The 23605-nt window shown below is 44.7% G+C and overlaps 1 protein-coding gene across 7 annotated transcripts in view; it reads right to left on the bottom strand.

The window, feature by feature from the left end:
• The window catches only part of itprid1 (ITPR interacting domain containing 1), a 188527-nt gene extending 169596 nt beyond the window's left edge, over positions 1–18931 (bottom strand). For all 7 annotated transcript variants that reach the window (XM_080193714.1, XM_080193715.1, XM_080193717.1 and 4 more), the window contains exon 1: positions 18820–18931. The gene's annotated coding sequence lies outside the window, so the exon portion shown is untranslated. The remainder of the gene's footprint in view (positions 1–18819) is intronic.
• Positions 18932–23605: the final 4674 nt, after the last annotated feature.

Genomic DNA, 23605 nt, shown 5'->3' with positions numbered 1-23605 from the left:
ACTCTCCAATTGGATAATTCAGGTTGCTCAGACCTTGCACTGTCAACGTCTTTGTACAGGAAAGAGACAGGGCAGAAATCCAGCCTTTGTTAATTTGAGCAAACAGAATAATGCAGCAATGGGAAGCTCCTCACCGACCGAAGCAACTCAGGGAAGGATAGAACTCAGATGCAGGATCCTAGTTGGGGTTGAATAATGGAAAAAGCATATCAAGTTTTAAATGCAATGACCATGAAGATGGAATTCAAAATCTTTTGAACAATAGATTCCTTTTGTTAAGGAAGTCAGAGGGGTTGAATGACCTAAGGCACTGTGCTCACCTCAGTCTTCTCTGGAGGAGTGGAGTTGAATCCCATTCCTGGCATCAATTTCAACAAATTAACCCCAAAAGAGTGCCTAACAATAGAAAGATACTAAAGACATTCAGCTACATAATTAATCCCACTTTCCCACATAGATCAATTGTCTTGTTATTCGTCCATCGTCCATCGATGAGGACTTCAACACCATTAGTCATTTTGAGGCTGGATGCGGTGTGTCCGAAGATGACTGATCAGGGCCAATTCGGGCACAGAATGTCCTGGCACATATTGGACAGGCTTGTGTAGGCACTGTAGTTGTTGCGCTGGTGGCTCTGGACTTGCGCAGTTCGTGCTTAAATTGTGCTTCAGCAATACACCTTGCTTCATAACAGCCTTCTTAACAGGTAGGGCAGTTTCCCAGGCGTTCATGTCTATGTCAAGCGACTTCAGGGAGGCCTTGAGTGTGTCTTTGAAATGTTTCCTCTGCCCTCCGTGCGGGCGTCTTCCAACAGAGAGTTCCCCAAAAAGGAACTGCTTGGGTATGCGCTCGTCTGACATACGGATGACATGACCTGCCCACCGGGTCTGCGCTCTCATCAGCAGTGTGTGGACTGATGGTAGACTTCCCCTTGAGAGAACTTCACTATCTGGTACTTTGTCTTGCCATCTGATGCACAATATTCTGCGAACTCAAGTCATGTGGAAATGATTGAGCTGCTTTGCATGCCATTGATACACAGTCCACATTTCACAGGCATACAAGGGGGTAATGAGTACCGCGGCGCTGTAGACCTTCAGTTTTGTCGCTGGGCTGATTCCTCGACGTTCCCATACAGTGGAGCGCAGTCTACTGAAAGCAGAACTTGCCTTTGCTATTCTGCAGTTAACTTCTGTGTCAAAAGTCACTGCTTGGGAGAGGGTGTGCCAAGATAAGTGAACTGGTCCACTGCCTGCAGTTTCTGTCCTTTAATTGTGATTATGGGTTCTGTATACGGTGTATGAGGAGCAGGCTGGTGCATGACTTTGGTCTTTTTAGTGTTGGTGGCGAGTCCAAAATTGTCACAAGCCATGGAAAATTTGTCCATACTGACTTGCTTCTCTGGCTCTGAGCCAATATACACGAAGCAGTCATCGGCAAAGAGGAAGTCTCTCAGAACAGTCTCCTTTACTTTGGTAGTAGCTTGAAGTCTCCTCAGGTTGAAGAGCTTCCCATCCACTCTGTGCTTGAGGCTGATTCCAGTAACACCGTCCTGGAAGGCATCATTCAGCATGGCAGTAAACATCATGCTGAACAGTGTGGGTGCGAGCACACAGCCCTGTTTGACACCATTGGTGACTGGGAATGCCTCAGAGGATTCTCCGTCATCCAGTACTCTGGCCATCATGCCATCATGGAACTGGCGTACCATCTGAATGAATTGGTGGGGGGGGGGGAGCAACTGAACTTTGACCTGATCCTCCACAGGCCTTGTCAGCTTACAGTGTCGAAGGCTTTTGCGGGGTCAACAAAGGTTGTGTACAGCCCACGATTCTGCTCCTGACACTTCTCCTGAGGTTGGCGCGCAGCAAAAATCATGTCAGTAGTCCCATGACCTTTGCGGAAGCCACACTGACTCTGGAAGCAGGCCCAGCTCCAGATGAGTAACCGGATGATTTAGCAGGACTCTCACGAGGGTTTTTCCTGTGATGGAGAGCAGCGAGATTCCTTGGTGGTTGTTGCATACTTGCCGACTGCCCTTCCTCTTGTAGAGGTGTCCGATGGAAGCATCTTTAAGTTCCTGAGGAATGGATCCTTGCTTCCAAAAGGACTGGAACAACTTGGTGAGCTTCTCGATAAGTGCAGGACCAGCAGCTTTATAGATCTCTGTGGATATGGCATCTGCCCCTGGGGCTCTGCCACTGGATAGCTGGCTGACAGCTTTCGTGACTTCAGCTACTACCGGTGGGTCATCCATGGTGCTGTTAATATCAACCTGGGGAATCCTGTCTATTGCCTCATCGTTAATAGATGACGGTCGGTTGAGGACGGCTTCAAAGTGTTCAGCCCATCTCTGCAAGATCTGAGCCTTCTCTGTAATGAGAGTTGTACCATCTGCGCTCAAGAAGGGGGAGCTCCCAAGAGATTGAGGTCCATAGAGAGTGTTGACAGCTCCATAGAACCGTTTCAAGTCGTTTCTGTCAGCGTATCCCTGTATTTCATCTGCCTTGGCGCTCAGCCAGGCATCCTGCATTTTACGCAGTTTATTCTGGACTATCCTACGAGCGCTGGTAAAAGCATTTTTCTTGGCAGCTGAAGATGGGTCGTTCTGACAGGCCTGATGAAGACGGTGCTTTTCAACAAGTAGGGCCTGTATCTCCTTGTCATTCTCATCGAACCAATCATGCTGCTTGTGGGTAGAAGGCCCGAGCGTCTTCAGCGCAGATATATGGACAGCGTCCCTGAAGTGTTCCCAGTTGTCCTCAGCACCGCCTGCAAGGTTTAGGTCAGCAAGCTTGATTTCTAAGTCTTCAGCCAGTGCCGAAGCTATGCTGGGGTTCTTCAGCTTGGCCGCATTGATTCTTTTCATAACCTTGTTTCCTTGTGGTCGTCTCTTGGGTCTGATGCGGAGCCTCACTTTGGAGACAATGAATCTGTGATCTGTCCAGCAGTCAGAACCACACATGGCCTTGGTCACTCTGACATCCTGCCTGTCTTTTCTCCTGACAGTGACATAGTCGATAAGAGTGTAAGATGGGTGTGTAATGGGTGTCAGGGAGGGGTAGTATGTCTGATGGGGGAACATGTTGTGTCCTTTTCAGGGCGGTTTGTCCATCCTTTGTCCCCACCTGGCACTCAGCTCTCACCTGTGCCTCCCCGTAGCTGTTTGCATGTGACAGTGGCCACATCCCGGGCAACGGCTTCGACAAGCCGGCTAAACCAGGTGAGGGTAGCCGATGGGTCTCAACCCTTGGTGAGATAGGGAGATTAATTGTCTATGCCAATACTGAAGCCAGATAAGACCACACAAATATGTAGCAACTATAAACTTATGGTGAATCAGGTGGCAAAGTTGAATAGGTATCTTATGCCTAAAACAGGGGACTTTATGCTAAGCTAGCTGGAGCCTCAACTTACACTAAGTTAGACATGAGACAGGTGTATGAGCAGCTGGAACTGGTTAATACATCCAGGGAATTTGTTAATATTAATACATGTAAGGGCCTATACCACTACACCAGGCGCTATTTGGAGTCTAATTGGCTTGTGTAATCTTTCAATCCATCGTGGGGAGCCTATTGCAAGTCTGAGCAAAGCTAACTGTTTATTTGGATGATGTGCTAAGTACAGGAGACACAGAAAAGGAGCAACTAACCAACATGGAGGTGGTTTGAAAAGGTTCCAGGAAGCTGGAGTAAGATTGAAGAGAGAGACATGCACCTTTAAAGCAAAGAAGGTGATTTATTTGAGGGTAAAACTAAGGACATTAAAGAAGAGCAGCCCCTAAAAATGTGTCAGAGTTAAAATTTTTCTCGGATTGGTAAATTATTTTGGAAGTTTTATTCAAACTTGCCTACGTATTGGCACTTCTACATTACTAAAAAACACCATGATGGTACTGGGAGAAATAAAGCCTTCAGATAGGTGAAGTAACCTCTGCAGTCCTCCTTGCTTTTAGTCCATTTTGACCCTTTAAAAGAAATCATTCTAACTTGTGATGCATCATCTCATGGAATAAGAGCTGATTATTACATAAAATGCAGAACATGTTAGGAAGACCCACTGGCTACATTTCAAGGATCCTAAATGACACACAGAAGGCATACTTGCAGATCGAAAAAAAGGGGTTGGCCATCACCTTTGGGATAAAGAAATTCCACAAAAATGATTACTAATGGTATTTCACCATAATTACTGATCATAAACTGCTGCTGGGTTCATTTAGAGAAGATAAAGCCATCCCTCCAATTGTGTCCGCATGGATAAAGCTTTGGGTTTAATGATGGCTGTTTATGAATATACATTCGAACACAGGCCAGGGACAACATATCAAATACAGACACCTTGAACTGTCTCCCACTACTTGCCAGTGCCACAGGAAATTATCCTTGCCTTGAATTTCCTCTACATGTGACCCACGTCATTGCAACAGATTAAATATTGAACTCAGAAGGATCCAATAGTGTCCAGAGTTACGTGTATGCTTCTTCATGGCTGGTGTTACGATAGAATTTCAGAACAAATGAAACCTTTTCGAACAAGGAGAATGAATTGTGCTGTGGGGAATGACGGTGCTCATGCCCACACCTAGTAGGAAATTATTATTGGAGGAATTACATAGCACGCCCCCAGTGATGTCCAAGATGAAAATGTTGTTTCACAGTTATGTGTGATGGCCCAGACTCAGACATAGAAAACATGAATAAACAGGTACAATACAAATTACCATCAGCAGCACAGATGCACCCTTGGCAAGTGACCAAGTCAGTCATGGGTGATACCCCATGTTGATTTAGTAGACCCATTCTTGGGCACAATTTTCCTACGAATATTGGATGCACACTCAAAAACGATAGACATCAATGAAATGAAATCCATGACTTCTTTGGCAACAGTGGAAAAGTTAAGGCAAACCTTTGTCACCCATAGTTTGCCAGCAGTATTACGTTCTGAAAATTGGATAGCATTTAGCAGCAAGGAGATCCAGCATTTTGTGTCATCAAATGGCATTAAGTATATATGTACCCCACTGTGCCCTCCTCCCCATCACCAACCCCACCCCAACCCCCACCTCAAATGGGTTGGCTGAGAGTGCTGTGCAAACTTTCAAAGCAGTAATGAAAAAACATCCACCAGCATCCCTCCAGGCCAAATTCGTGGGTTTTCTTATTACACATAGAACCATGCCACATGACCACCGGAGCAACTCCTGCTGAGTTGCTGATGGGTAGCATATTCAAACCAGGTTGGACCTGGCGATTCCTCATTAGATGGGGAGAGCGGAGGCAAAGCAAAGTGTGCAAAAGAAATATCGTAACTCAACAAAGCCTGAGAGAACATTCAAAGGGGATGACTTAGTTTATGCTAAACATTTTGGGACAGATCAGAGTTGGATTCCAGGTGATTGCATGTCCAAGATGGGCCTGGTATCATATGACGTCAAAGAAGCATCTAGATCACTTGAGAAGAAGTCATATAGAGAACCAGTGGAGCAGTCTACTCTAAGAACGCCCCCTAGAGATGCTGCTGTAATTAAAAGCATTATGGAAACAAGACAGCCTGAGGAAGGGTTGGGCAGTGCTAATGGGGAAGTGATCCACACTGATGCACCTTTACAAATGGGAAGTCTGATTTCTGAAAATCAAATTTTATTAGCTTACCACTGCCTTCACTGTGGGGGGAGTCCCTCGTTAACAGACACTTAGCTGTACCTAATCGAGGAACCAGGAATCAAGAAATGGGGTCCACTAAAAGGCACCTCTCTGTCCTCGTGTTTGATTCCCCTTCCCCACCTCCAGCGAACACCTCCTCCGCTCCAAAGAGAAAAGCTCCATCTCCCTCAACCTTTCCTCATAAGACCTACCCTCCAAACCAGGCAGCATCCTGATAAATCTCCTCTGCACTCTCTCCAAAGCTTCCACATCCTTCTTATAGTGAGGTGACCGGAACTGGACACAATATTCCAAGTGCGGTCTCATCAATGTCCAGTATAGTTGCAGCATAACCCCATAGCTCTTAAACTCAAACCCCCTGTTAATAAACACTAACACATTATAAGCCTTCTTTACGGCTCTATCCACTTGAGTGGCAACCTTCAGAGATCTGTGGATATGGAAAGATCTCTCTGTTCCTCCACATTCCTCAGAACCCTGCCGTTGACCCTCTAATCCACGTTCAACTTTGCCCTACCAAAATGAATCATCTTACACTTCAGGGTTAAACTCCATCTGCCACTTTTCGGCCCAGCTCTGCATCCTATCAATGTCTCCTTGCAGCCTACAAGAGCCCTCCACCTCATCCACCACTCCACCAATCTTGGTGTCGTCTTGAAGGGAATTGCTTGATAGAGCAGACGCAGCACAGTTTCATTAAAGGGAAGTCGTGTCTGACAAATTTACTGGAGTTCTATGAGGATGTGTCTAGGGCGGTGGATAGAGGAGAGCCGGTGGATGTGGTCTTTCTAGATTTTCAGAAGGCGTTTGACAAAGTACCTCACAAGAGGTTATTGCAGAAGGTCGAGGGACATGGAGTTGGGGGTAGGGTGTTAGCGTGGATAGAGGATTGGTTGTCAAATAGGAGGCAGAGAGTGGGGGTCAACGGGTGCTATTCGGATTGGCGGATGGTGACTAGTGGAGTGCCCCAGGGGTCGGTGCTGGGGCCTCAGCTTTTTACCATTTATATAGATGACCTGGAGGAGGGAACCGAGTGTAGGGTGTCGAAATTTGCTGATGACACCAAGATTGGGGGAACGGCAAATTGTGCGGAGGGTGTGGAGAGTCTGCAGAAGGATCTAGATAGGCTGGGCGAATGGGCCAGGAAATGGCAAATGGAATTTAATGTTGGCAAGTGTGAGGTGGTCCACTTTGGTAGGAATAATGGTAGGAAGGACTATTACTTACGTGGTGAAAAACTGCAGCAGGCGACGGTGCAGAGGGAACTCGGGGTCCTTGTGCATGAGTCGCAAAGACCCAGCTTGCAGGTGCAGCAGGTGGTCAGGAAGGCAAATGGGATGCTGGCCTTCATAGCGAGGGGGATTGAATATAAAAGTAGGGAGGTCTTGCTGCAGCTGTATAGGGCATTGGTGAGGCTGCAGCTGGAGTACTGTGTGCAGTTTTGGGCGCCGCACCTGCGCAAAGATATTTTGGCCTTGGAGGGAGTGCAGAGGAGGTTTGCTAGGCTGATACCGGAGTTGAGGGGATTGAGCTATGAGGAGAGGCTGAGTGAACTGGGCTTGTACTCGTTAGAGTTTAGAAGAATGAGGGGAGATCTCATTGAGACGTATAAGATGATGAATGGGATGGATAGGATAGAGGTGGAGAGACTCTTCCCGCTCAAAAAAGACAGTAGGACTAGGGGGCACAGCCTCAAGATAAAAGGGGGGCGGTTTAGAACGGAGTTGAGGAGGAACTTCTTCACTCAAAGGGTGGTGAATCTCTGGAATTCTCTGCCCGTTGAAGTGGTGGAGGCTGCCTCGCTAAATATTTTTAAGACGCGGGTTGATGGGTTTTTGATAAGAGAGGGGATTAAGGGTTATGGGGAGAGGGCGGGAATGTGGAACTGAGCCACGACAGATCAGCCATGATCTTATTGAATGGCGGGGCAGGCTCGAAGGGCTAGATGGCCTACTCCTGCTCCTATTTCTTATGTTCTTATGTCAGCAAATTTACTAACCCACCCTTCAGCCTCCTCTTCCAAGTCATTGATAAAAATCACAAATAGCAGAGGACCCATTACTGATCCCTGTGTACACCGCTGGTAACTGGCCTCCAGTCTGAAAATTTTCCCTCCACCACCACCCTCTGTCTTCGATGAGACAGCCAGTTACTTATCCAATCGGCCAAATTTCCTCCTATCCCACACATCCTTACTTTCTTCATGAGCCTACCATGGCGAACCTTATCAAACGCCTTACTAAAATCCATGTATATGACATCAACTGCTCTACCTTCGTCGACACACTTATTTACCTCCTCAAAGAATTCGGTGAAATTTGTGAGGAAGGACTTACCCCTCACGAAACCGTGCTGACTATCCCGGATTAAACTGCATCTTTCCAAATGGTCATAAATCCTATCCCTCAGGACCATTTCCATTAACTTACCAACCACCTAAGTATGGCACGGTAGCACAGTGGTTAGCGCTGCTGCTTCACAGGTCCAGGGTCCTGGGTTTGATTCCCGGCTCGGGTCACTGTCTGTGTGGAGTTTGCACGTTGTCTGAGTGGGTTCCCTCTGGGTACTCCGGTTTCCTCCCACAGTCCAAAGATGTTCGGTTGATTGGCCATGCTAAGAAAGTGCCCCTTAGTGTCCAGGGATGTGTAGGTTAGAGGGATTAGTGGGTATAATATGTAGAGATGTGGGGGTAGGGCCTGGGCGGGAATGTGTTCGGTGCAGACTCGATGGGCCGAAGGGCCTCTTTCTGCACTGTAGGGCTCTGTGGTTCTAAGGTTAACTGGACTAAAATTTCCAGGGTCATTCCTAGTTCCTTTTTTGAAGAAAGGAACAACATTTGCCACTCTCCAGTCCTCTGGCATAATCTCCATGGACAGTGAGGTCCCAAAGATCAAAGCTAAAGGCTCCACAATCTCATTCCTTAACTCCCAAAGTATCCTAGGATGTATCCCATCTGGCCCATCATGAAGGGCATTTCATACAGTTGGGCCTTCTCCGTGGAACTGATAAGGTTTCCCTCCCAATTCTCCAACCACTGAGTGAGATCCCCATCAGGCTGACTCAATCCAGCCCAGCTTTTTAACAGGTGAGAGACTGGGAAATGTTGGTACCAGAAGGATCCGAGTGTCCTTGTACATGAATCACAGGAATTTAACATGAAGGTACAGCAGGTGACTAAGAAAACAAATGGTATGTCTCATTCCAATCCCTTTATAATATAGACTAGAAGAGGCCTTACTTCAGTTGTATAGGATGTTAGTGAGACCACAGCTGGAGTATTGTATATGGTTTTGGTCTTATCTAAAGAAGAAGGTTTTACAGGGAGTGCAACCAAGGTTCACCAAGTTAATTCTTGGGATAAGGGGATTGTCTACTGAGGAGAAATTGACTAGACTCAATTTCTATTCCCTAGAGTTTAGAGAACTGAAACATAGAGAGCTGGATTTTACCTTCCCATCCTTGGAAGTTTGGACTTCCTGCCTCCTACCTGCCTGTGCCAACCTGTCAGAAATTTCAGAGAGAGGAGGCGTTTGGCACCTGTCCATCCTTGGGCCTAGTCAGGCCCTTAATTCATCCCACCGCCATCGACTTTGACCTGCAGCTGGAGGGGAGAGGGATTTACATGTGTGTGTTTGTGTTCGGGGGGGAGGTGAGACTTGTCCCATGGATGATTGCCAGCAGCTTTAGCTGCACCAGCTAGTGGTGGACAAGAGGGGATGGAATCTCCTTTACAGGTCCTATTAGAGACATGCACCTTTTCAATCCTCCCTCTGGGCTCTTGAATTCTGCACCACCCCTCACTAAGACAGGTTGACACAACTCTGCTAGATTTCCAACTTACCTCGTGTAGTAACAAGCCCTTTTAGGCAAGATTTCAAAGCGCAATGTGATCTAATTGGCCAATCAGACTAAAGAGTGTGAATCCTGGAGCTGAGTGCAGGCTTTCCTGTCAATCTGAGACCAGAGCGATGTAATCGGTAGCACATTTCTTACATGCTGCACATAGTTTATTCATTACCATAAATAGTTTGCTCAGTTACTAAACTTGGTAGTTGCCAATCCTTTGGGATATCACATCTGACCTCCTCAGCAACGTGAGAATTAATTTAGTCATAGCCAAGACCATTGCTTCTGATGGCAATGCGGGGCTGACAGAGCACCAGCCATCCGACTGGCCAACAAGTTGCTAAGGCAATACTTTCTACCAATCTAAGCACGGAAGTCTCACAATAAAGAAGTAACACTGTGCCAAGTGTTAGATTGCTGCAAGGGAGCTGTTGGGATTGTGGGCGGGCTCATTCAACCTAACTCTTAGCTGAGTGGGCAGGAACCACAGTGGCCTGTAAAATCGAATCCAGAAAATTCTTAAAGGGTGTGTTTTCCATGGCTAGTGAGTCCATAATTAGAGAGTTACAACGTCAGAATAAGAAGTTAGCCATTTCAAACTGAGATGTGAAGAAATTTTTTCGTTCAAAACTTTGGAATTCTCAACCCCAGAGAGCTGTGATCATTGAGTATATTTAAGACAGAGATCAAAAGATATTTGGATACAAAGAGAATCAAGAAATATGGGGATAGGGCATGAAGATGTAGTTGAGGTATTAAAATAGCTCTGATCTTATTGACAGTGGAGGGCTGAATGGACAACCCCTGCTCTATTTCTTATAAAATATTGTAGCCAGTGAGGATACAAAGATTCCTCTCGAGGCCCCAACAATTTCCTCCCTAGCCTCTCTCATTATTCCGGAATAAGAACATAAGAACATAAGAAATAGGAGCAGGAGTAGGCCATCTAGCCCTTCGAGCCTGCCCCGCCATTCAATAAGATCATGGCTGATCTGAAGTGGATCAGTTTCACTTCCCGCTTTCTCCCCATAACCCTTAATTCCTCTATCTATCAAAAACCTATCTACCCGTGACTTAAATATGTTTAGTGAGGTAGCCTCCACCACTTCAACAGGCAGAGAATTCTAGAGATTCACCACCCTTTGCGTGAAGAAGTTCCTCCTCAACTCTGATCTAAACTGCCCCCGCCTTATCTTGAGGCTGTGTCCTCTAGTCCTGCTATCCTTCCTAAGCGGGAAGAATCTCTCTACTTCTACCCTATCTATCCCTTTCATTATCTTATACGTCTCTATAAGATCCCCCCTCATCCTTCTGAACTCCAACAAGTACAGACCCAGTCTATTTAGTCTCTCTTCATAGTCCAACCCCCTCATCTCCGGTATCAGCCTAGTGAATCTTCTCTGCACTCCCTCCAAGGCCAAAATATCCTCGCGCAAGTGTGGCGACCAAAACTGCACACAGTACTCCAGGCATGTATCTCATCAAGCCCTGGGGACTTGTCTACCTTAATGTTTCTCAAGAACCCTAATGCCTCCTCCTTTTTAATTACAACATGACACAAACTATCTACACATCCTTTCCCAGACTCATCATTCACCAAGCCTTTCTCTTTGGTGAGTACTGACACAAAGTACTCATTTAGTACCTCACCCATTTCCTCTGGCTCCACGCATAAATTCCCTTCCTTGTCCTTGAGTGGGCCAACCCTCTCCTTGGCTACCTTCTTGCTCTTTATGTATATATAAAAAGCCTCGGGAATTTCCTTAATCCTGCTGGCTAATGACTTTTCGTGACCCCCTTTAACCATCCTTACTCCTTGCTTAAGTTTCTTTCTGCTTTCCTTGTATTCCACACTTGCTTCACATCTCCCCAGCCTCCTAGTTTTGACAAATGCTTCCTTTTCCTCTTTGACTAGGCTCACAATATCGCTCGTCATCCAAGGTTCCCAAACCTTGTCATACTTATCCTTCATCCTTACAGCAATGTGCCAGTCCTGAATCCCTATCAACTTACAATTGAAATCCTCCCACATGCCAGATGTTGATTTGCCCTCAAACATCTGCCCCCAATCTACATTCTTCAGTTCCTGCCTAATACACAGGGATCTGTTTTTGGGGCTGTTTATCATTTTTATTAAATGACTGGATGAGAGAGTAGAAGGTTGGATGGATTAGTAAATTTGCAGATGACACTAAAGTCAGAGGAGTTGTGGACAGTGCAGAAGGATGTTATAGGTTACAGAGAGACATAGATAAGCTGCAGAGCTGGGCTGAGAGGTGGTAAATGGAGTTTAATGCACAAAAACGTGAAGTGATTCACTTTGGAAGGAGTAACAGGAATACAGAGTACAGGGTTAATGGTAAGTTACTTGGTGGTGTGAATAAGCAGAGAAATCTCGGTGTCCGTGTGCATAGATCCTTGAAAGTTGGCACCCAGGTTGATAGGATTGTTAAGAAGGCGTACGGTGAGTTAGCTTTTATTGGTAGCGGGATTGAGTTTCAGAGCCCAAGAGATCATGTTGCAGCTGTATAAAACTCTGGTGTGGCCACACTTGGAGTACTGCGTACAGTTCTGGTCGCCACATTATAGGAAGGATGTGGACGCATTGGAAAGGGTGCAGAGAAGATTTACCAGGATACTGCCTGGTATGGTGGGAAGGTCTGATGAGGAAAGGCTGAGGGACTTGAGGCTGTTTTTGTTAGAGAAGAAGGTTACGAGGTGGCTTAATAGAGGCATATAAGATGACCAGAGGATTAGATAGGGTGGACAGTGAGAGCCTTTTTCCTCAGATGGAGATGGCTAGCACAAGGGAACGTAGCTTTAAATTGAGGGTTATAGATATAGGACAGACGCCAGAGGTAGCTTCTTGACTCAGGGAGTATTAAGGGTGTAACTGCAACTGTAGTGGACTCACCAACATTAAGGGCATTTAAATGGCCATTGGATAATCATATGGATGATATTGGAATAGTATAGGTTAATAGGCTTTAGATTGGTTTTACAGGTCGGTACAACATTGAGGGCCAAAGGGCCTGTATTACGCTGTAATGTTTTATGTTCTATTAATATTGTTGTAATTAGTCTTCCCCCAGTTTAGCACCTTAACTTGAGGACTACACTTACCTTTACCCAACAGTACCTTTAAGGCTTACTGAGTTGTGGTCACTGTTCCCGAACTGTTCCCCTACTAAAACGTCAACCACTTGGCCAGGTCATGCCCCAATACCAGGTCCAGTACAGCCCCTTCCTTAGTTAGACTGTCTACATACTGCTTCAAGAAGCCATCTTGGATGCTCCTTACAAACTCTGTCCCATCCACACCCCTAGCACTAAGTGAGTCCCAGTCAATATAGAGGAAGTTAAAATCTCCCACCAGAACAACCCAGTTACTTTTGCACCTTGACAAAATCTGCCTACATATCTGTTCCTCTATCTCCCGCTGGCTGTTGGGCAGCCTTTAATAAACCCCCAACATTGTGACCACACCCTTCCTATTCCTGAGCTCAACCCATATTTGCTTCGTTGTACGAGCCCTCCGAGATGTCCTCCCGCAGTACAGCTGTGATATTCTCCTTAACCAGTGGTGCAAACTCACCCACCTTTTTTACAGCCCACCTCTGTCCCACCTGAAACATCTGTATCCTGGAACGTTAAGCTGCCAATCCTGTCCTTCCCTGAATCAAGTCTCTATAATAGCAACAGCATCATAGTTCTAAGTACTAATCCAAGCTCTAAGTTCATCTGTCTTACCTATCACACTTCCTGCATTGAAATAAGTGCACTTCAGTCCACCAGGCCCCTCTTTGATCAGCAACCACACCTTTCCTGCTGTTTCTTTGAGTCTTACTGGCCCTACTCTCTGGTTCCCCTTCAGTTAGTTGACCTTTGCTTAGGTTGCCACCCCCCTGCCAAACTAGTTTAAATCCTCCTGTGTGACACTATCAAACCTCCCGGCCAGAATATTTATGCCCTTCCAGCTTAGATGCAACCCCGTCCTTCTTGTATAGGTCCTACCTGCCCCGAAAGAGATCCCAATGGCCCAGATATCTGAAACCTCCCTTCTATACCAGCATGGACAGAGTGGATAGTCAGAAGCTTTTTCCCAGGATGGAAGAGCCAATTACTAGGTGGCATAGTTTTAAGGTACGAGGGAAAAGGTTTAAAGGAGATGTACGAGGCAAGGTTTTTTACACAGGGGGTGGTGGGTGCCTGGAACTTGCAGCCAGGGGCAATAGTGGAAGCAGATACGATAGTGACTTTTAAGGGGCATCTTGACAAATACATAAATAGGATAGGAATAGAGGGAAATTGTTCTCGGAAGGGTGAGAGGTTTTAGTTCAGTTTGGCAGCGTGGTCAGTGCAGGCTTGGTGGGTCGAAGGTCCTGTTTTTGTTCTTTGTTCTCTCTGTATTGTCTGAGTATGATGATAAAGAACCTTTCATGATGAACAGTTCAAAGTCATATGAAATACCAATTGTATTCTCGTGGAATCAGCATGTTAAAAATGAAGTCTAAACTGAGGTTTTTCAATGGACCGTCTCAAACTAACCGAGAAATAAGCATGAAGTTAACAAGCCAGGAAGCTGCAATAAAAACAAATAAAACACTGAAAATGTTTAACAGGTTTAGCATCATCTGTAGATAGAAAAAGAGAGTTTATATCTCAGCCTGACGATCTTTAAAGGTCACTGAGCTGAAATATTAACGCTTCTTCTCTCTCTCGACTGATGCTGCCAGATCTGCAAATCCAACTATTTTGGGTTTTAATTTCAGATCCCCAGCACCCACAATATTTTGCTTTTACAAGGTAGAAAAACTGACTCACTGGGAATAGGAGTTACGCAGGCAATGACTCAAACAGAGGACCAATCTTTTGCCAAGCTATAAAGCTTGTCGGCTGATTACATTTGCCTAGCAAATTTCTTATCACGTCTCCATAGATATAGAGTAAAACAATAGACAGTTTACATGCAGTGTTTAGTGCGTTCATTGCTTTCTGCCATCGCTTTAATGTCTGTTTCTGATGCTTTAGGCAATTTAACAGAAGATAGAAATGTTAGTTCAAGCTTGTGAAGGCAATATAATGTGCATACTGTGAAATATGTCACTTGGAGGATGTTGAGTATCAGATATGAATATGTGTTGCACATGTTGGTACTTTTGAGAGGCTATTAAATTTATATAATGAGTCCTCTTCCTCCACAGACCATGGATATCTTGCTCGAGTGTAAGCTATATTCACCTAATTCATCTCATCACACAATCCAAAATCAAATGAAGCAGAGATATCTGAACACATTTAGTGGCCTGATAAATACCCTTGTTCACCTCTCCATATAACAAGAAAACAAAACTCTGCAAATAATTAACTTTTGAAACAGTTAAAATATTCAGGAAGCACACAACCATTCAACTCATACCTAAAAGGGAAAAGATTGGTTCATGTTTAAAATGGGAGAGGCGCATTGCGATGAGAGTTCTCCATTAACTTATCTGACACTCTCACTGAGGTAGTTTTTCAAGAACCCACCCATTGGCAGCCCATCATCAAATCATGGGAAACAGGTCCGCCACTAATCCTTTAACACTCATGAAGGCAGATGAAAGTAAAATTGAACAGAGCAATCATACTGGCTTCTGGCTGGCAGGAAAGATTAAAATCATCTTTGCTGAAATTACAACACCAGGAAAAACCATTCGGCCCATCATGCCTGTAACAGCTGAAAGTACTGTCCAATTTCGCACCACATTCTGGTTCCAGATTTAACTGATGTGAACCAGCTTTCCCAGGGCCTGGGAAACATGATCATTGAAAGTAGGTGTGATGGCTTGATCCAAATTGCCTTTTCAGCACTGTGTCTGGGTCAAAAGGGTTAAGAGTGCAGAAGGTTCATAAGCACTTTGAATATTTATCATGTTTGTTTCACCTTCTGTTCTGATAGCTCCCTTTATTTTTTCCAAGCATTTCAGATTTGACTTGCCTTCAATTTACCCCTCTGAGTATCCTTGTGCTATTGAATCTCAGATGACAGCATGTTTATTTCAGTGAATAATTATTCAAATTAACCATACTGGAAAAGTGAGTGCACTTGACCTTTCATGCCAAATTTGCATCAGTTCCTTTTTCATTTGGAATAAGCTGAGGCTTCTAGATGAAAATATGGCCCAATGAATGTAGAGAGTCAGTGTGGTTTCAGGAATGGTTGAGGAACCACTAATATGGGGGTTGAGGGCGGCAGGGGTGGTGGGGGGGGATGGTGGATTCTCCCAGAAAAGTCCTAAATGTCAAATTTACATAAAACCTGAAGTAAAACATGCTGTTTTCGTCAGCGGGGGTTTCAAAATGAGTCTCTCACACTGCTGAGTGCATTACCGTGAATCAGTCCGAAACGCTGGGACGGAGCCTATTCCCGTTGGAGAGGCTGGCAGCATAGCGCTGAGCGAGCCACTGCGCATGTGCCGATCTGTCAGAGAACAATACAGCACAGGAAACAGGCCCTTCAGCCCTCCAAAAAGGAGGGCCAAGATCTCAGTGTCAAGATCGGGGCACGCACAGTGGCCCCTGTCTGCCTGCCTCAATCACTGGCCAACCCTGCGACCCCTGTGCCTTAACCCCTCCACGGTGTAGTCACTGGCCCCCCCCCGAACATGTCCAGGCCAACTTTGACTCTCCCCTCGCAACACCAATCTCCCTGATTCCACCTCCCATCAGTCCCTGCCCACCACTGCCAAGCTGGCAATGCCCAGGGCACCCCACCCTCTGGGGGGCCTCCATGACCCCCTTCGCTCCAGTGGGGTCAGGCCGTCAGCTGTCCGCAAGTGGGGAGCTATACTAAATCCTCTGGCGTGAACCATTCCTGGCAAGGTGGGAGAAGCTAGCAGGCCCGGAGACTTCAGTCCTGGGCCCACTAATGACATAGAAATTGCATTTAAATCCAAATTTAAACAATTTATGCAGCTCCTCGCCAATTTCCGGGGCGTAGCTGATGGCAGCAGAAATCCAGCTGCTGAAGATGTGCAGAGGCTGTGGGGCGACTAGTGGGGAGCCTGCGAAACAGCTCCGCTAGAGTCGCCTGGCTCACTGCCCTACAAAAGCAATGCAGGGAGTTGGCAAATTACCCCAAGGTGTTTGCATTGGACAGCTCCAAGAGAAATGCTGAGTACAGAACATGGATCTCTACGTCATGTTTGCTGACCCAACCAAAGCCTTTGACACAGTCAGCCAGAATGGCCTTTGAAAAATAATGGAGATATTTTTGCCTGTCCTGAGAAATTCACCATAATAGTTCAATTCCACGATGGCATGCTTGCATATGTTCTGGATGATGGTGAGTCTTCTGATCCATTCCACATCACTATGGAATTAAGCAGGGATGCTGCTAAATGCCAACAGTCTTCAAGTTTTTCTCTGCCATGCTGTCCAATGCCATCCATCTGGCATCAAAATCAGATATCGCATGGATGGGATACTGCTCAATTGCCAATGACTCCAGACTAAGATCAAGGTCTCCAACAATATACTTTGTGATTTCCTGTTTGCCGATGACTGTGCACTAGCAGCCAGTTCAAAGCTGTACATGCAATGTATTATCGACTTGTTCTGGAATATAAGCAACAACATCAGCCTTGTGATCAGCACAAAATAAGCTGAAGTAATAGCCCGCTCCAGGGAAACGCTACCTCAAGACCAATGTTTCAGTCCATGACCAGAATCTCTCTGCAATGGATAAGTTCACTTACCTCATCAGCATACTCTCTAGAGCTGTCAATATTGATAACAAGACACATGCCCATGCATGAGTTGCCAATGCAAGCATAGCCTTTGCCAGATTTTGAATCAGTCTGGGAATGGAAACAAGCAAGTCTGCTTACCAATCTGGAAATCTGTTGAGCAATAGTCTTGCACAATCCACTCTGCAAATGCAAAACTTGAACTGTGTACCATTTCAATATCAAGAAGGCCACTTTCATTTCAGCTGCCTTCAAAGCTTCTCAAGATCCAAAGATAGGACAAAATGCTATACAACTGAGTTGGGCTGGTCATGTAGACAGAATACCTGACACTGACTTATCAAAGTGAATCTGGGGGTCTGCTTTCATGCTGATCAAAGGAAATGCTACAAGCACGCTCGAAAGGCTTCGCTTAGAAGTTTTGATATTGACCGTGGGTCCTAGAAGAAGATTGCCCAGGATCACTGCACTTGGCGCAACCAATTAAGCGGTCCAGCCTCCTTCAAAAGCAAGTGCATATCAGAGGCAGGGAGCAAATGCAAAGAGAGGAAATCACAAGCCAGCAACTCACCCAAAGCTCAGTCATCTGCACTATCCTGTCCTGTTTGCAGCAGAACCTTCCAGGTGCAGATCAGCCTTGGCAGTCACCCACATATCCATCAGAACCCTACCAAACATCTCAAATAATGAGCATGGAATGAAGGAAATTATGAGAAAAGAACAACTATATACGTACTGAGGTTAACTGTAAAACTTTGAGCTCAGTAGAAAGGTAATGAACCTTTACTATTTTTCTTTTTTTCAAGAGACTTGTTTGTTTTAGTAATCAGAGAAATATTATACAACTTTTGTTTATTTGCTTTGTAAACTATTCCCCATTAAATCAATTAACAAGATAAAGCCTAAAATGAGATGATACAGTGATATTCTGCAGCTTTTCTGAATTAGAATCCCTTGGAAACATGGGGTGGATTCTGTACCGAAATGTTTTTTGTTTACTTGGTATTCAAGTTAAATACTTAGCAAGAGATCAAAGCCAGTAAGCAGACTCTCGAAGTCGTAGGTTGTTAAGCTGCATTGATAAATATAAGCTGAAATAGGAAAACATAATTATCTGGAGTAAGAGACAGGAATTACCCAAGCACTTTGTATACAGTGAATCATTTTTCACCATCTATTTTCCCACTGGACCTCCAATCCAGTGTTGTTTCTTCTTGTCTCTTTTGTTTGAATTTCTGGAAGTAGAATTCTTTAAACGCATTAGAGATTTGTTTGTGTTTTATCAAGTAAATAAGGATCAAAATTAATCTTCATATTTACCACTTTTGCAAGCAATTATAACTTTGCAGCTGCAGCATTTCTGTAGCTCTATTTGTTTTGACAAAGTTTTCAAAGGATTGCCCCCTTCAACCCTTGCCATTAACTAAAAGCATTATCAGTTCTACTTGCATGAATATTTTAAACACAACACAGTTAAAAATTACATTGAAGTTTAACGTTACCACCCATTTCTTGGAACAAAATCCAGCACTCATTTTCAGTTTTCCAAGTAATCAGTAAAATAAGCTTACCGTGGGTAGTAAAAGAGGCCTGTGCTGTTCTTTAGGGGAGATTTAAAGCAATTAACATTCCAAAAAAATCACCTATCATTCTGCATGCTATAAACAACACAGCTGCTTCGTAGCTTGCAGGGAATTTGCTGAACTTTCTTCCTGCTTTTACCTAGCCTGGACAAGTTCCACAAATTCTATTGGATATTTCTCATAGCCCATCCCACATGTTAAATTCAGGGGAATCAAACTTGTTTTAAAAGGAAAGTCAAATCTTTCCTGATTGCCTACAGCCTGCACAAACAATATCATCTGATGTGTACTGTGAGTGTATCTGATTAAAATTTATTTTAATTAAATGGGTGGCGCGGTGTCACGGCGCCAGGGACTCGGGTTCAACTCTGGCCTCGGCTCACTGTCTGTGTGGAGTTTGCATGTTCTCCCTGTGTCTGTGTGGGTTTCTTCCGGGTGCTCTGGTTTCCTCCCACAGCCCAACGGGAACAGTGTTTTATGGGAACATTGCATGTTACGTATATCACCCACTCCTGAAACTGGACCATGGAAGTTATAGAGTCACAGAGTTTTACAGCATGGAAACAGGCCCTTCAGCCCAACTTGTCCTTGCCGCCCTTTCTTTTTTACCACCCCTAAACTAATCAGAATTGCCTGCTTTTGGCCCATATCCCTCTATACCCATCTTACCCATATAACTGTGTAAATGCTTTCTAGAAGACAAAATTGTACCCACATCTACAACTACCTCTGGCAGCTTGTTCCAAACACTCACCACCCTTGGTGTGAAAAAATTGCCCCCCTGGATATTTTTGTATTTCTCCCTCCTCACCTTAAACCTATGCCCTATAGGTTTTAGACTCCCCTACCTTTGGGAAAAGATATTAACTATCGAGCTGATCTCTGCCCCTCATTATTTTATAGACCTCTATAAGATCACCCCTCAGCTTTCTACACTCCAGAGAAAAAAGTCCCAGTCTATCCAGCCTCTCCCTATAACTAAAGCCATGAAGTCCCAGTAGCATCCTCCTAAATCTTTTCTGCATTCTTTTTTGTTTACTATTATCCTTTTTACAATAGGGTGACCAGAAATGTACACAGTATTCCAAGCGTGGCCTTACCAAAGTCTTGTACAACTTCAATAAGACATCCCAACTCCTGTATTCAATGTTCTGACCAATGAAACCAAGCATGCCGAATGCCTTCTTCACCACTCTGTCCACCTGTGACTCCACTTTCAAGGAGCTATGAACATGTACCCCTAGATCGCATTGTTCTGTAACTCTCCCCAGCGCCCTACCATTAACTGAGTAAGTCCTGCCCTGGTTCAATCTACCAAAATGCATCACCTCGCATTTATCTAAATTAAACTCTATCTGCCATTCGTCAGCCCACTGGCCCAATTGATCAAGACCAATTGGAGATAACTTTCTTCACTGTCCACTATACCACCAATCTTGGTGTCATCTGCAAACGTACTAACTATGCCTCATGTATTCTCATCCAAATCGTTAATATAAATGACAAACAACAGCAGACCCAGCACCGATCCCTGAGACACACTGTTGGTCACAGGCCTCCAGTTTAAAAAGAAACCCTCTATAACCACCAAGCAGCCAAATTTGTATCTATTTAGATGCCTCACTCTGGATCTCGTGAGATTTAACCTTATGCAACAACCTACCATGTGATACCTTGTCAAAGATCTTACTAAAGTCCATGTGGAGGACATCACCTGCACTGCCCTCATCTACCTTCTTGGTTATCTCTTCAAAAACCTCAATCAAATTTGTGAGACATGATTTTCCACTCACAAAGCTATGCTGACTGTCCCTAATTAGTCCATGCTTCTCTAAATGGCTATAGAACCTGTCTCAATGCCTGTAGATCCTGTGAATGGATAATGCAGTAGGTCATTCAAAGAGCTGGTCCAGCACAGTTCTGGTCTCATCGTGTTGAATTTGCAACATCTGCATGTCTGTTAACATTTACAATCATATCACAGGTATCAGGTGTGAAGTTATAATTCCTTCAGCATTGTGAGCATGGTTTGGTGACAGTGTTGGTGCCTCATTGATAGCCATTGGTGGTAATATGAAGAGTAAGGTTATGAAGGACTTCTCCTGCTTTGTGTTAGCAATATGCTGAGGCCAGTGGTTATGATAGTGCTGGATCCTGCCTTATTCACCTAACTGAGTCAAACACATTAATGTTGCTTTTCTCTCTCTTGGCGGGGATGGGCATTCCCCAGGTAACAATGGAGTGCATATCAAAGGTTCATTACGTGGAGGTTTGTCACCAGGGAGTAGCTGTTGGCACGTGTTAGATGTAAGGAACCTATGGTTTGCACTAGGACACGTATGACAACCAGCCCTTCCTGCACAGAATCAGCCTTGGCTACAAGGCTGTGCCTCATGCTACTCCACCGTCACCTTCTTCCTCCGCCCTCCCTCCCTAACCTTTTTGGGACACTAAGGGACAATTTACCATGGCCAACCTATCTAAACTGCACAGGTTTGGACTGTGGGAGGAAATCAGAGCACCTGGAGGAATCCCCTGCAGACACAAGGAGAACATGCAGACTCCACACAGACAGTGACCCGAGGCTGAAACTGAATCCGGATCCTTGGCGCTTTGCCACTATGCTGCCTTTGTCCATGTCATAATATATGCTCCAAATCAACTAACTGATATCTTCATGAACCAAAAGTTCTTTCACTCCCTATACGTGCAAACAATTTGTGACCATAACAATATTTACCGTCAACTGTCTGCAAAATTCCTTGGTAGTTCCCATAACTCTCTCATACTGAAGAGTTCAGAACTCTCTCTGGTATTTCATCCACTGATGCAGTTCCAGTGTACAAAGGGTATCCCTAAAAGACATGGCCGATGGCCCCCTTGAGGCAACGCAAATTGGGCTTGAACATAAATATAACAGCAGCCATGTGGCCACATGCAGTACGACTGAGCAGAGCGTATTGGCATTCTTAAAATGCACTTCTTGTGCCTTGACCACTCAGGTGGACTCTGCAGTATTACTCTGCAAGGCTATCCAGAATTGTAATAGTGCTGCAGCAGAAAACAGGGCCTGCAAATGGAAGAGGAAGATACCATGCCCAGAGTTCCAACATTTGTGAAGAAAGATGAGAAAGAGGTGGAAGTTCCAGTCCAACCTCAGGATTCTCATAGGGAGGACGGAGGAGGATGAGATTGCGAGCTGATGAAAACTCAACCTGAGTTCTATATGCGCTGCTGTCTCTGTGAACTGTCCAAATCCCACCCCTCACTCCTCCCTCTGTGAAATCAATGGGGGCTGGGTTCACAGAATCATAGAACACTACAGTGCAGAAAGAGGCCCTTCAGCCCATCAAGTCTGCACTGAACACAATCCACCCAAGCCCTATCCCCACACATTATACCCACTAATCCCTCTAACCTACACATCCCTAGACATTAAGGGGCAATTTCTTAGCATGGCCAATTAACCTAACCCGCACATCTTTGGACTGTGGGAGAAAACCAGAGTACACGGAGGAAACTCATGCACACGAGGGGAATGTGCAAACTCCACACGGACAGTGACCTGAGCCAGGAATCAAACCCAGGACCCTAGAGCTGTGAAGCAGCAATGCTAACCACTGTGCTACTGCACCGACTTCCACGCTCAGGCCTCCAATGCTATTTTCACACTGATGAACAGGCTCTCTGCAGAAACTCTGCCTGTAGAGTTTGTATTTTTAAAGTTTTATCTGCATTCATCAATATGATCCTCTCTGGGGAGGATGAAATCACAGGTGCAGAAAGGAAAATGAGCACTCAAGCAGCAATCAGTACAGATCTGAAGCTCCTGCAATTTAGGCACAGAAATCCAAATAAACCAGAAACATTTTTTTGTTTTTCACATGCGCAGGTTGAAAATGCCAAATATACGGGCTGGAGAAAAAAATTTTATCCATGTATTTCATAAAATACTTCCCACACAAACAATAATTTTTTTATCTCCACTGATTACCCTACGATGTTAAAATCGAGACCTATTTAGTGCAGAGTTGGATAATCATGTTTTATTTTTGTTGCTGCTGTAAACGTAAGCACAGGAACTTGATTGCTAATGAAAATTGTTATTTTTGGAAGACAGCCATTTAATTAAAGAAAATGTTCGCCTTATGTCAAAGGATGTATCAGTGTGCATCACCATTTGCAAAACAGCAAAACAAGCTTGAGGTCATAGCTCCAGATTATCATCTGCCATCTGGCTATACAATGAAATGAGTAGGAAATAATGAAAGCCACTTAGGTCTGCATAAGTAATAGAGAGACTTACGCCTTCTATGCAAATAATAATAAAGAGTTGTTGAAGATCATTGGTTACAAGCCAGCAATGCTGTTTGGAGTGCTATTAATAGAGAGTTATGTAAAAAAAACACAGAGAACAGATTTCGTGACAGGGAATCAAGTTTCTTTCAGCAATGTAATGCCAGGATTGCAAATAGTTGTAATCTGAAGCTTTAAAATCTTGGAGACGGGTTTAACATTTAACTGCAGTTATCACTCAATGATTATAGAGCATATTTTGTCAATTTTCAGTTTTCTGCAATTAAATTATTGTTAATTCCAAACAGGAAGAAATATTTGCCATCACACTTTGGTATCAATACACTATGGGCGGCACAGTGGTAGGCACTGCTGCCTCACAGCACCAGGGACTGGATTCAATTCTGGCCTCCAGTCACTGTCTGTGTGGAGTTTGCATGTTCTCCCGGGTGTCTCCACCAGGTGCTCTGGTTTCCTC

The sequence above is a fragment of the Carcharhinus amblyrhynchos genome, chromosome 8 (genome assembly GCF_965287045.1).
Source record: "Carcharhinus amblyrhynchos chromosome 8, sCarAmb.v2.hapA, whole genome shotgun sequence".
NCBI lineage: Eukaryota > Metazoa > Chordata > Chondrichthyes > Carcharhiniformes > Carcharhinidae > Carcharhinus > Carcharhinus amblyrhynchos.
Note: the sequence above shows the minus strand (reverse complement) of the source record. Positions and strands in the feature narration are given on the sequence as shown.